The following is a 12,408-nucleotide window of genomic DNA, read 5'->3' as shown; positions in this document are numbered from 1 at the left end:
CCCAGGTCCTGCCTGGATCCGGAGCGATCCATGGCCCCACGGCTGCGCCCTGCACACCCCATAGCTCCTCTTCAAATGGGCCAAGAGATTAGGATCCCATCCCTTGAATCATCAGGCCCCTGGCCCTCTCTCCCTTCGTCTCTGCTCTTAACCTCACCGCGAACCGGCGCTTGATTTCAATGTGGGTCTGAAGCGGCCAGGACCGGAAGCGTCTCTGGTTGCCATGGGAACTGTGACGCCACTGCGCTGTCATGCTGCCCATCTGTGACCTCGTGCGCTGTCCGGAGTGCAGGCACGAGGTCACGGAAGGCACTCCTCAATATTCAGGTGGCCCAAGGTCCTGAGAAAGCCTCTGGGGAGAGGAAGAAACTGTGTCCTCTTTCATGAGCCCCCAACCTCCGCACCCTGCACCCATGCCAGTCCCAAAGAATGCCCCTTTTTCAGAGAATGGAGTCGCTCACGCATCTCTTGCTCTCACGGGCACTGGAGCACTGGAAACCAAAAAGGGGACCATTTTCTGAGGGAACGCATTGCATTTGAAACACTGAACAATCCCGGCTATGACTTTCAGCCACATGTCTCACCCCATTGAATGTGGAGAGAAATCGCTGCAAAATTAACTAGGGGCAGATGGACAATTGGATGAGGAATTTTTCTTTTTCCTGAAAGCAAATATCGATCCTGGGAGTCTAGACCCCATGAGCCATCACCATTTCCGTTTACCCGTTTGGATTGACTGACACCATCTGGCCCCGTTGCTGAGGCATTTCCTCATTGACGGATAAAACCTTGGCCCGGGAAAACACCTTCCTTGACCTCCCCCATAAGTGGCAAGCAAGATGGCAGGCAAGATCCAGCCCCTCCACTGGGTTGTGCCTTTTGCACACAGAGCTCTTGGTTAGAAATTTTCCAAGGAGAGGGCCCGGAGGGAAAAGAGAAGTGGAGGAGGAATCAGCAGATTGTGATTGGGATGGCTACGGATCCAGGTGTAAAGGGTCCCATAAATCAACCTTCATACGCACAACCTGAGTATATTCTAACGCCTAAATAGGCATCCCTCTCCTCCAGCCCCCCTCCCCCACCTCCATGCCCACTGACACCATTTTGGGCTCAGGATTCAGCAACAAGCCTTTTCCTCCTTCACTAGCCAGGGATAAACATTTCCCCTCACGATGCACCCCTAGATTGTGGGTTTTGAGGTGCACAAAATCTTCCTTGCAGGTTTGCTGGGCAAAGGAAGTTGAAGTATTCTTTGATTTTCCTTGGCTTTGTCTGCAGCTGGGTTTCTGCAGAGAATGTAACAGAGTCAGAGCGGTAGCGGATCCAGAGGTTCGCCAAAAGGGGCTTCTCTGGAGCTGAAGAAATGGCTCCTTTTGGAGAGCGCTCGCCTTTCATGCCGAAGGACACCGGTTCAAATCCCCTGCCGGGGGAAAAAAAAACTACGAAAAAAATTTTCAGTATGCCAACCATCCCTCATCTCAATGTTTTCTCCTCTTTACATCTTCTGTGTGGGCAAGTTGAAAACCTAGCAGGTGGACACTCAAGACCTTGGAAATCACATTTTCAGCCCAGAGCTCCTTGGAGATTTAGCGGTGCAGCCCTGGCACCTGCATTTCTTAGGAGCTGCTGTTCCCTGACATGAGTCAACTCTCAGGAACCCATAAGTCACATTGTTCTCACGAGTATGCTCATGGGGGTTTATCCTCTGCAAGTTCTTGAGGAAGAAGATGTTCACCAGGTTGCAATGGCAGGGAATTCAAAATGACAACTGCACTACTCTTTGGCAATGACCAGGCTTCTTGGGCACACTCCAGACTCTGTGCAAGTGCAGTGGATTTGCACACCTCAGCACTTTCCAGGTGAACTGCAATGTCATCTGGAAAAGTTAGAGGTGAGGACCCAAATCAGCCAGCCTTGACCCTGGCTTATCTCACACAGTTTTCCTTTGCATGGGGTTGCAAATCATATGATGTGTGGATGAATGTTAGCTCCTGCTGAGAGCTTTCAGGATCAACAAAGGCAATTGGCTACCAAGTGGCCCAGTATCATTGGAGGTCCAGTGTCAAGAGGAGTGAAGCCCTTTGATAGACTGTTGTTAATGTGGATGGAGGTTCTGAAGAGATGCAGTGTACAACTGGGTGAAGGATATGGTGTTCTCATGTTCACCACGGTTCTGGGAAAGAGTGGAATGTGTTTTGCAGGTTCAGGAGTGACACAAGAAGCCCTATTTGAAAGAAGTCACACTGAAAGATGCAAAGCAGGCACAGTAGGCCTGTGGCGTGTTGGTGGTGGTTATCAGCAAGTCCAAGAAATACAAAGGATGCTAACATTTGGACATGCTTGAGGATACACTCTACCTGCTCAGAAAGGCCTATCACACATTTGGATGTTCTCTAATGTATCCTGTTTTGATATTCAGACTTTGCTCATGTTGGGTCCTCACTTTTCCTTTTCAGGAGGATGGTTTTGACTCAATGTCTGATATTCAGGTGCACACTTGTGTTCCAGAGTCATGCTTCTGTGCTGCATATCCCAAGGTGAAGTCCTTTCCATTGAATATCAGTGGAGTAGGTGGTGTGGTGTAAGGAAAGCTTTTCCTCAGAGGCCTTGTGCTGAAAAAAATAAAAATCTGCATATGTGTCATCAGCTGTTCATTGCTAGCAACAGGAAAGGGCCAGGAATGGGCAAGAGCATTGATGTCCCTGCAAGGGGAATCAGGGTCAGGATGGTTGCTTACAGAATGATCTGGCTCTGACTACCTCCTGCCTCTGTACAGGGTGTTGAAGCTCAAGAGATGGCCTAGAATTTGGGAACAGACCTTGTTCAAGGACCAAGTGGTTAGGGTCTCTTCACTGAAGTTGAATTTCAGTACCAACAACCTTCTGCTCTTCATGCCCCCTAAAAGTCCTTACTCTTCCTGTTGAAGTATTCAGCCTTGAAGATTTTTGTCATTCCTCTATCAGCACGATGCATGTTCACATCTGGTATTCTGCGCAGTGGAAATGTGTTCATTATTTTCATCAACAGCAGGCTCTTGTTTCATCCACTGGCTTGTGTTCTGCATCTTTCAGTGGCTGGTGATAGGACTCTTGGCCATTTCCCACTGGACCTTGTGCCACAGGGGCACTAATCTGGCCAAGGTAATTAACCCTTGGGTGAACAGAGATTGGCCAGATATTTCTGCATCTGAAGGTGAGTTGAAGGACCTGTGGGAAAATCACGGCAGGACACATTCTGAGTGCAGCCCAGTTGTAAGGCTGCAGCCAAGGTGTTTGGCCCTGGCAGGTGGAGTGAGCCCAGAACACCTGTCCTTGCTTGACTGCTCCTTCCTGTGCTCTGTCCAACATGCTGACTGCATGGCTCCCTGCTGTCCTCATGAGCCATCCCAGCATGTCCACTTGGAAGACATACTCCCCAGGTTCCAGCTGTCTCCTTTTAGGGCTTTCTGAGAAAGGAGAGGCAACCGACCAGACTGGGTGTGCTGTTTGCCAATTCAACTTGTACCTAAGTCGGGGTGCTGTGCTGCACACTCCCGTGCCGTCAGCTGTCAGTAACCATCATGCCATGTGACTGCTAGGACCCTAGGCCATTTGCCGTACTCAGCCTAATCCCTGGGGTGCCTAGGCCTGTAGGAGGGGTTTCAGAGTGCAATACCAGCGGGGCTAGTGCTAAGCTGGGTGACCCACGTGCCCTCAAGCAGTCCTGTGTCCCTGCCTGGTCCCCCAGGCCTCGTGAGGGCTCACTGCTGCGGTTGGAGCTAGGTGACCGGGCTGTCCTGATGCCTGGTGTGGCCAAACCCGCACAGCGCCACCTAGCAGACCTGGAGGGTTGTGCGATTCCTTCCCTTCTCCAGTACCTTCCCCTTACAGTGACTTCTAGGGTTCAGCTTTTGCCCTGAGAAGCTGATGTTATGTAGAACTGGTATAAAGTAGAACTTTTCAAATTTCATGGGTAGACTGAGGGGAAACCATTGACATATTGTTTAACCACCTCCACCAAAGCAAAAATTTACTTACGTGATTTATTTCTCTCTTTCCCCTTCTTTCCCTCTCTCTTGGTCACTCTGATTTCTCCACTTTATCAGCACTCATAGAGCTCTGAGCCAGCATCCAACACTAAATGATATTCTGCCAAATCATATAATTTCTGGCTTTGTTAAAGTGAAAGGAAATGTGAAGGCATTCACAGAGACAGCTGCCATATTTGAGGATGGCTCCAGAGAGGATGACATTGATCCTGTTATCCTTGCCACAGGCTATAGCTTTGCCTTTCCTTTTTTTGAAGATTCTGTCAAAGTTGTCAAAAACAAGTTATACCTATATAGAAAGTTCTTCCCCCCTAACCTAGAAAACCAACTCTTGCTATCATAGGCTTGATTCAACCCTTAGGAGCCAGTATGTCCACTGCAGAGCTTCAAGGACGCTGGGCCACTTAAGTATTTATAGGTAAGTGACTATACAAATTTAATTGTGTTTATGTACTTACTTTTAAATAGCATAATGTATGACTGAAGTCTTGAGGGTTGCATAATATCTGGCATAAAGTTAGTACTAGAACATTTATTTTTAAGTGACTCTAAAGTAGTAATTTATAACCATAAACATTCATTCGAATCACCTGGGATATTTTCCCCAACTTAGAGATGCTTTGATCTCATCCCTAGTGATGCTTATTCAGTACACCTGGGTAGGACAGGCACAAGATTTTTGACAAAATTTTTCCCCAGATGATTCCACTCATCTAAATATTGACAACTGGCATGTATTTGTAAAATAAAAGAATGTCATTTTTCATTATAGAGAATGTCAGATATAGGAATGGTGTGACTTAATCCAGACAGCAAGTTAACACCTGGTAGGAGACTAGTCCAGAATGTAGAATATTCAACTTTCAAATCCTCACACCCCCTTTACATTCCTTCTTTCAGTTTTGGCTAGGAGTACTAGATAAAAACTTTGAGGTTTGGGATAGTAGGCTCCATATAAGTCAGCAGAGGATAAGATTTCTAAAAGGCATGATTAAATCTAGCGTCATCAAAAAATCATTATGTCCCAGAACACATAATTGTTCTCTAAACTGGTCAGACTACCACCTGAAAACATTATAAAAGTGAAACTAGAATTCATTGAATAAGGGGAGAGATAAGAATGATTTAAGGAATGTGAAAACATATCATTTGAAATACAGATGAATTTTCTGGACAAGTTTAGGCTAAAGAAGTTAAGATCTGGGGGAGATCTGAGAGTTCTCTTCAAATATTTGAAGGATTAACCCTTGGGACAAGAATTAGACCTACTAAGTAGGTCAAGGAGTCAAACTAGAACCAAGGAGTGAAATCTTGAGGGTTGCATAATATCAGCTTAACATTAAAAAATAAAAAAGACAAGACCTTTTCCTTTCTTGTCCATATAAAGATTTTTTTTAATTTGTTGTTTTTAGATATATATGACAGTAGGTGTATTTTGACATGTTATACATACATGGAGTGAAATCCATTCCAATTTTGATCCCATTCTTGTGGTTGAAAATGATGTGGAGTTACATGGTTTTGTATTCATATATAAGCATAGGAATGTTATGTATAATTCATTCTACTGTTTTTCCCATTCTCATTCCTCCTCCTTTCCCTTCATTCCCCTTTGTCTAATCCAGTGAACTTCTATACTTTTTCTCCCTACCCTCCCCTATTATGAATTATCATCCACATATCAGAGAGTACTTTGACTTTTTATTTCTTGGGAGTGGTTTATTTCTTTTTTAAAATATATTTTTGGTGTAGATGGACATAATACCTTTGTATTATTTATTTATTTTTTATGTGGTGTTGAGGATCAAACCCAGGACCTTGCACATGCTAGTCAAGTGCTCTACCACCGAGTCACAACCCTAGTCCTGGTTTATTTCACTTAGCATGATATTCTCCAGTTCCATCCACTTAATGGCAAATGCCATAATTTCATTCTTCTTTAATTACTGAGTAATATTCCATTATATATATATATATATATATATATATATATATATATCACATTTTCTTTATCTATTTATCTGTCGAAGGGCATCTAGGTTGGTTCCATAGCTTTGCTATCATGAATTGAGTGCTATAAACATTGATGTGGCTGTGTCACTGTAGTATGCTGATTTTAATTCCTTTGGGTATAAACCAATGAGTGGGATAACTGGGTCAAATGGTGGTTCCATTCCAAGTTTTCTGAGGAATCTCCATACTGCTTTCCACAGTGGTTGCAGGAGTTTGCAGTCCACCAGCAATGTATGAGCATACATTTTCCCCTACATCCTTGCCAACATTTACTGTTGCTTGCATTCTTGATATACTTCTGACTGAGATGAACTCTCAGTATAGTTTTAATTTGCACTTCTCTCATTACTAGGGATGTTGGCCATTTTTTCTTTTTTTGACCATTTGCATTTCTTCTATGAGGTGCCTATTCAGTTCCTTTACGCATTTATTGATTGAGTTCTTTGGGATTTTTGGTATTACATTTTTTTAGTTCTTTGTATATCCTGGAGATTAATGGTTTTAGGTGTAGATGGTAAAGATTTTCTACCATTCTGAAAGCTCTTTTGATTGTTTCCTTTGCTGTGAAGAAGTTTTTTACTTTGATACCATCCCATTTATTGATTCTTGATTTTACTTCTTCTGCTTTAGGAGTCTTATGGAGAATGTCGGTTCCTGAGCCGACATGATAGAGAGTTGGGTCTACTTTTTTTCTAGTAGGGGCAGGGTTTTTAGTCTAATGCCTAGGTCAGCAAGACCTTTTCTTGGGCAGCCTCTGAAATTGTGAGAAATCCAAACATAATCACAAAAGTATGTCACATGGCTAGATGGCCATTTGAACAGAGGTGAATGGAGGAAAGTTAAGACTCAGAACAGAGAGAAGCCAGATGACTTTGGAGTTTCTTTCTAAAGAAGAAATTCTTTGATCCTATAATTATTATAATAAAATTTGCTATCATTATTAGTATTTAATTAAAACTATTCAGTGTTTTCATTGGAATTATAGCTTACTGTTTACTAGTGAGATCTTTATGATGTCAGAGGGAAAAATATAGTGCTATATAGTTAATAGGTAAAAAATATCTTTGCAAATGTCTGCTATTTCTTAATTCCTTACAGTCTATGCAGTAGGTCATGTACTGTTTAAGAGCACTGGACCACCAAATGCAAGTAACCAATGGTTGACTTAATTCTTGTCATAGTAAATGGATATTTTAATTAGATCAATTAAGTAAGGGGACAAAGTTTCATTAACATAGGCCAGAGCATCTTAGTATGCTTGAAGCAAATGGAACTCTTATTCCAGGCCCAAGTAACTTGCTAAGAGGAATTGGAAACATGAAAATTTGGAAAAATCTGCATTATGGGTATGAGAGTAGGTGATCTAAAGGAAAATGTATAAAAATCTCAGCTTCTTTTGGTAGCAGAAGCTTAGTGCATATTCTTCCAGCTTTTGCAAAGAAGAAATCTTCAGAAGAATCCCTATGACTTTACCAAACTTCCAACAGGAACCCTGAGTTTTTCATTCTAGCCATGACTTACCTGTCTACCTACCAAATTCTTGTCTTTCTCATTCCTGAATTTTATCTTCACTAGTTCATTTTTTACCTAGTTTCTCCTAGTCTTTCTAGCCTGCCCAGTTCAGTCTGTCCTCTTCTGTAGTCTGTCTTCCCTCTACCAAGTCCCATTTTCCTTCTTCCTTCATTCTCTGGAATTATTGCCCTCTTGTTAAGAAAAAATATTCCACCCTTTTCTAGAACACTGAACCCACATTCTTGCCATGAATAAAATCAAGTTTCTTTGTTCTTTGCCTGTTTTGCCAGTCTCACAAGGGTTCTATTATTCAGAAACTTTCTTTCCTTGAAAACCATATCAAGTTATATCAATTATTTGTATTACCAGAAAGTATAATGTCATAGGGTGACATTTAGATTCCACCACAGATTGGTATAACCTGCTTTTTCAGGTTCATTTTTTACTAGTCTTTACCACACATAAAGTCTTCTAGAAGCACTGTATGACTTATGCACTAAGCAACAATATAGCAGATATCTTTGTACCCAGAGCTTTTGTTTCTGATGTTCTCTTCTTAGTATGCCTCCCTTTACTTTCTGTTTATACAGGACAAACCTATGCATATTTCCTCCCTCCTTTATTAGTATTTGAAAGGTCTTTAAATAATCATGTTTATTTGATTTCTATTCCAAGGCTAGACTAATGCCTAGCACGTAGGAGATATCTAATAAATGTCACTTCTAATGAATACAGTATGACCTTCAGGCAAATGAAGTTCTGAATTCTGTAGTAGAAACTTCAGAAGATCTCAGATTATCAAGTGCCTTGGCCAATTTCTTATAATGTTAAAAGGCGGAACTGGTCTGGAAGGCCAGTATGGCAGCCATATCTCTTTTCTCTTGTAACATTATACCAAAATGTGCAGGGCAAGTCAGGATTTCAATAAGTCAGGATTAAACAAATACAACATGCCTTACTTCTGAGAGTAGACTTTGAAAGGCCTATTACCATAGAGCTTAATTTAGGTTCTCTTCATTCACACATTGTCTTGGGACCCTGGGAAAATAAACTTCAATTCCTCACAGTTCTTTAACAACATTGTTCAGCAAACATTTACTGATCTCTTAGTATATATGATCTCCTAGGTGCTGAAAAAACAGAGAAACAGAAAATTCCTAATCACGGAACTCAGATTCATAGAAGGAAGGCAGACAAGAAACAAACATTTAATGTGTTCATTCACTCCACAGATATTTACTGCATCCTGGTCTAGTTACAATGTAGAGGAACTACTATGAGAACAGTGAGCAACAAGTACCCACTTCTCCCATGCCTATATACTAAAAGAAATAGGAAATATTGACATGAGTTGGAAAATCACCAATATTTATGTAAAGTTAGGGGAAAATGATAGTACATTGAGTTCTGAGTATTTTAAATAATTGAGAATGTTGGGAAATAATGTTATAGGAATCAAGGAAAATGGAGTCAGGGGTATTCATAGAGGTGATATCAAGAAAGTTCTTGGCTGCCATGCAAGAAGTTTGTTTTTTTTTTTTAATGTATGCTATAGAGAACCACTGAAGGATTTTAACTGGAATTTAGAATACATGTTATAGGGACTAAAATGGGAAAGTCAGTCCAAGTAAGACCTCATGAAGCCTTTAAACCAAAGTAATGGCAATCTAAATGAATAGGAGGAGACAAACTTGAATGAAATTTCATAGGTACCTTTAAAAGAATTTGGTGGCAGAATACATGTTGGGGATAAGAAAAGAGTCTGCCCAGGTGCTGTGACCATTAATGTAAACTAGGAATATAAAAGGGGGAGCAATATTTGGAGGGATATAAGAAATATGATAAAATATGTGTCTTAAACAAGATAATACTGAAAGTTAATGAATTCAAAGAGAACTGCATCACATAATTTTGTAAATATCTTTGTCCATCAAATCTTTACAGATTTTTGTTATTGTTGTTTCTGAACTGACTGCCTTTCATCACCAAGAAATAGATCTTCACCCCCTTCCTCCATAAAATTTCAAACTAATAAATGCAAGACTTACTTGCATTTATTTACTCCATGTAAGATGTATTCTAAACTGCAAATCTGATTTGATGTCTCTCCCAGTTAAAATCCTTCAGTGGTTCTCTATAGCCTACATTAAATACAAACTTCTTGCATGGCAGCCAATAACTTTCTTGATATCACCTCTATGAATACCCTATAAGAAGTAATTGGAAATAAGCTCTCAAAATGTATTTATTGAGCATCCAAAAAGACCTGTGATTAATTTAAAAGGAAACATTCCCATGCTTCCTTATTGGTTTATAAGTAATAATTTATGTAGCTAAAATGTGAAAACACATCAAAAAACACAGTAAACTCTGAGTATTAAATTTCTGACTTCTGTGTTTCAGGAGGGGCATATCAGTATAGCATATCAGTTATAGTTATAGTGCCCAGAGAAGGGCAACTAGAATGGCAGAGAACATGAAACATGTTACATAAGGAACCTGTGCTGGTTAGCCTGATAATGAGAAGACTTAAAGTAGTTATGACAGGTTCTTTTCACACATTTTAAGACCTGTCAGTTGTTAAAATTCCATTCTGTGGCTCCAGAAGGAAGAGCTAGTTCCAGTGATGCAAGTAGAATAGAAGTAGATTTGGGGGTCAGCACAAAAAATAAGTTCCAGCAACTACAGTGGTTAATTATATCATCTCCTTAGATGGTAGTGAGATCTCCAAGACCAGAGACTTGTAAGGAGGAATAAGATGATCACTTGATATTGTATTGTAGAAAGAAGGATTGGACTGAGTAAGACACATTCCTGTTCTGAAATCTAAATTCCAGGATTTTATAGAGTAACACTTTGGGATTGTGGCTTAAATTTTCTACATGACATAGTGCCTACATATATATATATATATATATATATATATATATATATATATATATATGTAGCCATATATATATGGCTGTATATCTGGGCAAAATGCTAAGTTTTTGAGCTAATGCTGTTTATATGGACTTAAATGTGATTCTGCCTTTGTCTAGCCATGTCCTTGGTGGTATATCCTAATCCTAATACAGGAACTGTTTGTACATTAATGCTGAAATTTATTTGTCAAGATTGGGTATTATGAGTTACCGTTGGCCTTACCCCCCCACACAAAACTCCTATCTAATAAAAGAGGTTAGAAGGTGAGGCTTATCTTTCATAGGACTTTAGCATAAAATGTGATTGAGAGTTTATGTTTACTTCCTTTACTCTCTGTTGTATAAAATACCTTTGTTATTAAGATACCTGTGTAGGTGAATTTCTCCAATCCCCTCCATTTTTTGAGATGGTGTTTTATTACATTGCTCAGACTGATTGAACTCCTGGACTCAAATTATCCTCCAACTTCAGCCTCCTAAGTGATGTGTCATCACATCCAACTAGCCTTTTGACCTTATATTTCATTTTTCATGTGCTTTGAAGACCATTTGTCATTTCCATGTGTTCATATTTCATTTACCAATTCAAAGGCTATGTTAGGGAAGAGGTAGGTATTTGTTGGAAGGCAGAGTACAGTAAACATGTTAAGACAAAGCAGAATAGAGTAAGCAACACATATTGATACAGGTGAATATTCTTTATCTGAAATGCTTAGGACCAGAGGTGTTTTGAATTTCATGTATTTTCTGAGTTTGAAATATTTGCATATACATAATGGCCTATCTTGGAGATGGAACCCAAATCTAAAAACGAAATTCACTTATTTTTCATATGTACCTTACACAACATAGCCAGAAAGTAATTTTATACAATAGTTTTAGTGTGCCTGTTTTTTGACTGTGAGCTATCACATGAGGTCAAAGGCTGAATTTTCTACTTGTGGCATCTTGTCAGTGTTCAAAGAGTATTGGGTTTTAGAACATTTCAGATTTCTGTTTTTCCAGTTAGGTATGCTCAATTTATTATATTTTGATGGTGGCAGGATCAAGTAATCAAATAAACTATAATCTCTTTGAGTACAGAAAATTATCCTATATTTCTTTGAATTCCCCATAACACAGTAATTGTTAATAGGGTCATTGTTTTTACTGAGGTAATTTACACTTAAATTTTAAATTTTTTCTTTAGGGCTAAAGAAATTGCCTTCACAAAGTGAAATGATGGCAAATATAACTAAAACTCAAGAGGAAATGGCAAAAAGGTAAGAAATTCTCCCAAGATGATGTATGGTAATTTTTCTACTTATTTCTTAATACAAACAATATTTTACTACATTTCAGTTTCCTCTTGTTAATTTTAGAATTCTGATTAAAAAGGGAACAATAGTTGTGACAACAGAATGGGGAAATAGTACTAATAGTTTAAATATGGATGAGAAAGGAGAGAAAACGCAAGAAAATGGTATAAAGACTATGTTTAGGACTTAAAAGAAAAATTAGGTAGGAAAAAAACTCATGGAGGAAAAAATTAGGTATGTTATTTTAGGAGGAATTACTTGAAGTAGTAATAGAGCTGCCAAAGGAAGGAAGAGTATGTTGAATGAATGATAATTTCAATTCTGTTAAGTATATTTACAAATCTGAGGTGACTGCTTTGCTGGCTGTCATCAGGTGAATAGCACATGCAGGTTACAGTGGCTCAGAGCATAAAAAGTCCATGTGATTTGGTAAGGTAATAATATCAGCTGGCTGCTTAGTGCTTTAGTGAACACAGTGATTCAGAAGTCTGAACTTGAGCTCAATTTCAGGGTTGCTTTTATTCAGACAAAGTGGAAATTGATTGTTGAAGGCTCCAAAATGATGGTTTTCTGCAACTGACAATACTAGCATAACTCTCCTATCTTGGAGGAAGAGAAAGTAATTTTTTATTTA

The 12,408-nt window shown here is 39.6% G+C and overlaps 1 pseudogene; it reads left to right on the top strand.

Annotated features, from left to right (window-relative positions):
- The first annotated feature begins 251 nt into the window (after positions 1-251).
- The window catches only part of LOC124975725 (5'-AMP-activated protein kinase subunit beta-2-like), a 30,270-nt pseudogene continuing 18,113 nt past the window's right edge, over positions 252-12,408 (top strand).

Source organism: Sciurus carolinensis, unplaced genomic scaffold (genome assembly GCF_902686445.1).
Source record: "Sciurus carolinensis unplaced genomic scaffold, mSciCar1.2, whole genome shotgun sequence".
NCBI lineage: Eukaryota > Metazoa > Chordata > Mammalia > Rodentia > Sciuridae > Sciurus > Sciurus carolinensis.
This window is presented reverse-complemented; position numbering and strand designations above follow the sequence as displayed.